The sequence below is a fragment of the Hyposmocoma kahamanoa genome, unplaced genomic scaffold, assembly GCF_003589595.1.
Source record: "Hyposmocoma kahamanoa isolate Upper Pololo Valley unplaced genomic scaffold, ASM358959v1 202, whole genome shotgun sequence".
NCBI lineage: Eukaryota > Metazoa > Arthropoda > Insecta > Lepidoptera > Cosmopterigidae > Hyposmocoma > Hyposmocoma kahamanoa.
This window is the reverse complement of record NW_020653726.1, coordinates 2098644-2104938: the sequence shown is the minus strand read 5'-3', so window position 1 is coordinate 2104938 and position 6295 is coordinate 2098644.

The window sequence follows — 6295 nt, the reverse complement described above, 5'->3', positions numbered from 1 at the left end:
GCAGCTTCTCGCGAGACAGTTTGCCTTAGCCTTCGTAAAGCGTAAACAAATCTGTTTAGGTTCATGCACATCTGTTCGATGTGTTCCTTCCAGTTAAGGTTCTTGTCCATTGTTAACCCAAGAAAGTTAAATGTGTCTACTTCATCTACAGTATCAGAGTTGTAATTAATTTTAACCGGTATGGGATTTGAGATGTAAGATCTAAATGTCATAACTTTGGTTTTACTTATATTAATATTCAAGTCATTGATGTCCATCCAACTTATTACGTCTGTCAGTGCTTTATTTACGTCAGTGTTAAAAGTAGCTTTGTTTTGGCATTTTATTATAAGAGTTGTATCGTCAGCAAATTGTAAACAATTATGATCAATAGCATGTGCGAGATCGTTAATGTAGAGTAGGAACAGTAACGGACCCAAGACGCTACCTTGCGGTATTCCAGCATTAGTCGTCTTAAGGTGTGATCTAAAAAATTATTTTTCTAATCTATTATTGTGTTTGTTTTTTGTTAATCTACTTATTTCAGTATACTGTGTCCGATTTTTTAAGTAGCTCGCTATCCAATTTTGGGCTGTTCCTCTAATGCCGTATGCTTCAAGCTTGTAAAGGAGTATTGAGTGATTTACAAAGTCGAAGGCTTTAGTCATATCTAGAAAGACTGACATTACAGGAGTAGAGACGTTTATACTTTCCGTTACAATGCGCAAAAACTCAAAACATGCAAGAGTTGTAGAACTACCTTTTCTAAATCCGAATTGAGAGTGATATATTACTTTATGTTTCTCTAAAAATGCATTTATTCTGGAATGCAGAGCCCTTTCAAATAATTTGGATAGTCGATTATAGAGTCGGGATTAAAGTAATTGATCTATAGTTACTTGGGCTTTCCTTATCGCCTTTTTTATATAGGGATTTGACAACAGAAGTTTTTAGCTGTTCTGGAAAAAGACCATCACTAAACGATAAATTTATAATATGTGCAAGCGGATGACAGATATAAGAGGCACACATTTTAAGTATTTTAGTTGTTATACCTTCATAGCCACTGGATTTGGTGCTTTTAAAGACATAATTATGTTATAAGTTTCCGTTTCATTTATCGGTTCCAAAAATATTGTATGGGAATTTTTATTCAATAAATTAGATGGATATGTCATGCAGTTTTTAGTCAAGTTAAGTTGGGTTAGGTTATTTTTATTTGTCAAATCTATAAAATAATTGTTAAAAATATTACAAATGTCATCTGGGTTTGAGTATGTCATATTGTTATGTCATATATGTTTTATGTCATTTTTACAGGTATTGTTAGTAATTGTAGATGAAATGGTATTTCATGTCGCTTTACATTTGTTTTTATTATTGTGGATATAAAGATTATTATTGATTTTCTGAGATTTTAACATACATTTTCTTAGGATACTATTATACATTTTAAATTTATTTGTATTTAACTGTTTATTAATATTTGACGCTCTGTATTTCAAATATAGTAATCGTTTTGTTTTGGAGCATTTTTTAAGTCCTTTTGTCAGCCAGAGCAGCTTTTTTGGCCTATTGTTAATTTTAACTCTGATAATTGGAAAACATAGTTCATAAAATAGACGTATTAAATCATAAAAGTTGTTGAAAGCCTGAATTACATTGTCTAAGCCTAAGATATCGGAAAAGGAAAGAGCTGAAACGCATTCACAGAACTTCTGAATATTTTCATTTCTATGGTCTCGCCGCTGTTCGTACCAAGTGGTGATAGCTTTTTGCCTCCCTTTGCTCAAAGTCAACGTTTGTGCAGTTTCGTGGTCAGAAAGAGCCAGAATGTGAACGTCTGCTTTTACTAATTTTATGTTACTGGCGATTAAGTCGATACACGAGTTTAACCTAGTTGGTGATTTTATGTGAATGTTAAAGTTATAGTTTTGAAGAATGCTCTGAAGATATTTGGTAGCTGTATTTTCCTGTAATATATTGATATTCCAATCACCGCAAATAACGATTTTTTTTATATTTGAATTTGACGGACAGATGGTGGAGTAAAGTGTTTAGTTATGTAGGAATAAACCCACGAAAGTTTTTGTATGATCCGGAATTCTATATATATTAACTACAATGAGACCAATACCTACAATTTCCACACTACAACATTCAAAGTATAGTTTCGATGCCAATTTCGACACGATAGGTAGGATAGGATAGGGGTTTGAAATCTAAAATACTTTGTATTAAAATGCATGTGTCCCCTTTACTGTTTTCGCGACAATAACTTGCCGCTAATTTATAATTACTAATTTTTATGTTAGTTTCCGAACCTCTTTTTACAAATGTTTCACTAAAGCATATTATATCAACCTCATTGCCGTCGTCATATAATTCCTTAAAAGTGACCTCTAAAAGGTCTAATTTACTACAAAGATCTTGTATATTCTGATTAAAAATAATAAAATTGTCTGTAATAAAATGAGTTTTAGATGTCGAATGTTCATGAATATTATGACAAAGATGATAACAAGTCGGTTTCTGAATGTCTACGTTACGGGCGAAAAAAATTACTAACGTTAGCTGAAGGCTTAGAGTTGTGTAACTTACGCAATTTAATGCCACTCTCAATGAACTCTCTCCTGTAATTTAAAAAGTCGATCTCTACATTTAGTTTGAATACAATAGAGTTCCAGGACGTTTGATCTTTAATATTAATTAATGTACAATTTATATAATTTTTAGTGAATCTTTCTAAGTCATAATTTAAGGTGGCTGTGTTCAAATATTTGTTATTACGTATATTAAATAATAGTATATTGTTATATCTGAATTTATACAACATGTTGCATATGTTTGTTAGTAGTGTAAAGAGATTTCTATCATTACACCCGAGAGACAAAATATATCAAAAATTTAAGAGGCAAAATATAATATGTATCCATTTCTTACGCTTTCGCGATTACTCCACATTAGAAATGTAACTATTTACATTTATAATTCAAATTCAAATACTTTAATTTATACATATTTTTTATATATTTATAAGTATATGTATATATTTTTGAATCTAAATTGCAAATATAATAAAATTTTCAAATACAATTTTAGGCTGGTTACGGGTCTAATGATCACGGCCACAGAGTACATTGAAAGAGATCATCAACCAGTTACGAAACCATCCTATTCTATTTTGAATTATAGTTACAAAAATTAATGATGTAAATACTAATTATTAATTTGCCAAAGAACATTCAAATTTACATAATATGTATGCTACTTAAGTTTCGCAAAATATTTTGTTTTTAACAATAATGAATTCTTACTACAAAATTTTTTACTAAATTTATGAATGAAGGAAATTAGAAATAAAATAAAACGTAGTAATAATTAATACTGCGATCTTATGTCTGCGTGATATTTTTATCAACGGAAATGGAAGAAATACTAGATCACAAACTGGTTACGTAAAAACCATGTTTCCTGTCAACAGGGATTGTCAACATTTCAAAATTAGGAGTTTTTTATTTCCAACGGCCTCTCGCAGCCAGTGTCGCCTATGCCAATTGTTCAAAATCTTATATATCATAGTGTTTTTATCAGTAATCATCAAACTAGTGGTAGTTAAATATATAAACAATATATCAGCAATTGATACATTAAATAAGGTAATAAAATGTTAGAATCCCCACATTTTCCGCCATAAAATAAATACATATTATGTATTTATTTTCCCCACAATCCCCGCAAAATCCCCAATCGAGTTGAAATTCCCCACAATTTGGAGAATTCTCCGTAAATTGTCAACACTGCTCGCGACATCAGACTTGTGTCGGTCGATCATTTTTGATAACCTGTGTCAATCAGGGGGCCTACTATGAGCTTATAACCAGCCAGCCAAGTTCCATGCAATTCACTTGACGTGGTAAAGCTGAATTGCTTAAATTCGTATCATGACCTACATAAAGTTGAATGGGAATGACATGACTGGATTTTACTTTATAAACTTTAATTATTGTCTCTGGCTAGCTGGCTGACATCTAACAAGAGCGAGATGGAACTACATACTAAATCATATGAAAGAAATAGACAGATGTACTACCCTGGGAACGTTCAAGCACTATTAATCGATTGTGTTCAAAATGAGAATAATTATATATTTTTTATTTTTTTTATTATTAATTAGGTATACTTACTACGTTGTTTTGTAATATTGGCAACTTTCTAATCATACTTTACAATTTGTCGCACGACAAAATTACATGTCAGGTCTAGTCCTTATCATTGAAATTAATAAGGTGAGTTTGTAATTTGTACGTATATATGTAATAACATAATTAGAACGTATCTTGTATTCGTACATTTTCATTGATTGCATTACAATCAAAATTGGCACTATTTAAAAGTTATTTAAGATTTTCAGTCAATAAAATTATTAAAATGATTAAAATTCCATTTAAAAATTGCAATACATTCATGCCAATAATTTACGAGTATTAACAATACTTTAAAGATTGGGAACACGACCAAAAATTTTCAAAAAACGCTCAATAGTTAATAGTACTTATTTATTGACAATTGGCTATATAGCCTAAAAAGATAACAAATAATTAAGAAACTGAAAATATAATAAAACTTAAACGAAATTTCTTAAAAATGTAACAAGATCCAAAAAAGTTAGTCACGAACTTTTTTGAATTGCTTGTTTTTACAGATGAGACCGCCATTTGCATGGCAAATAGCACGTCATGATACGATTTTGCTATGAACGAAAAGGTGAACGGATTTCGAATGGGGAACGTAAACTACATGAACAGTGAATTGTTTTTGTGAGGTCATAGTACGAATTTGACAGGCAATCCAACTTACAGACTAAAATAGGTTTGCTGCAAGAGCTTCATAGTAGGCTTCCTGGACCCATGCGTAACGTGATCGGGTCAAATGATTCGATCATAAGTTCGATCCTTTAGCGGGTCACCCGTCGCTCACGATACTTCCACATGGCGTTTCGAAAGTCAAATGATACAATTAGCTTTTATTCTTTTCTGCTATTGGGTATATATATATATATATGCATATGAAGTTTAAATAATTTAATAAATCGAATTCATCCTCTAATTTGCGACACTTGAGGAATATTTTCGTCAAATTCGTGAGTCGTACTTTCTTAGTTCTATTATTTTGTGTTAGTAACCCCTTTCAAAAATTTGTTGTCAAATATTGGAGTAACATTTAATATTATCGCGTAACTGCACACACAGAAAAATACAGACGATTTGATTATAAACGAAGACAGAGACCTCCAATTTAACGTCGGTTAAAAAATGCTACGAATGATCTCTACGCAACATTGCGGTGTAAATACTAAAAGGCACTTGAACATCATAGTTTTTTCGCAACAAACGTACTTGTGCAGACAATCGCAACGAAGGAAGGGGCACTCGAGGTGGGGTAGTTTGCACTCAGAGTTCTAAGGGTTAACATAATTTAAATTTAGGCATCCTGACGTTTGTCAGACTTAACGTAATCATAATAGAGATCTTTGAAGCGAGTAGAAACGCTTTGTTTCGTCAGTGCAATATAAAGTCTTCCGATCTTGTCTTTAGCAACTCTCGTGTAAGGTAAAACGGCCAGAGACGATGGTTTGTTTGTAAAAACAAATAAAAAATTAATTTCATTAAAATAAACTCATTTGCAAAAAAAAAACGGGCACCTTTAATTTTTTCCTGCCTGAAATAATTACAATACGAAAAAGGTTTTATTCATTGACATATAATCTCCTTTGTGCTTCCTAAATTATCAGTATGTGTTGTCTGTGATCGTTGAAGTGTATCTGTCATACAAATATTTTTAAATCTATCTATTGTACGTGTGCTGGTTTCTAGTTAATTAAAGCCAAGTTTCTATTGGTATTTCGTTTCCATGTATCATTTAATATGCACTGAAATGAATAAAATGATATATAATGATATATATATATTTCTAGCGTAGCGAAACATACACCGTTGACTGTTGATGTGTGGCTTAGAGACGCCAGATTAATAGTATGCTTATACGGACGTTGCTGTAACTTCATCATCCGAGCTATGCTTCTATCAATAAAACTCACTGAACTTCCTGTGTCAATTAACGCGTCGACACGGGTGTTATTAATAGTAATTGCTATTGTGGCTTTTTCTAGGCTTGACGGAGATGCCGCTGAGTATAAAGTGTTGACTGTTTCGTGAGAACATGGACACGGTGAGAACTCGACTGGAGCGACGGGGCTTGGGATGGCGTTATTCTAAATCGTAAAATCACTTATGTAAACTTATTGATTGTTCTG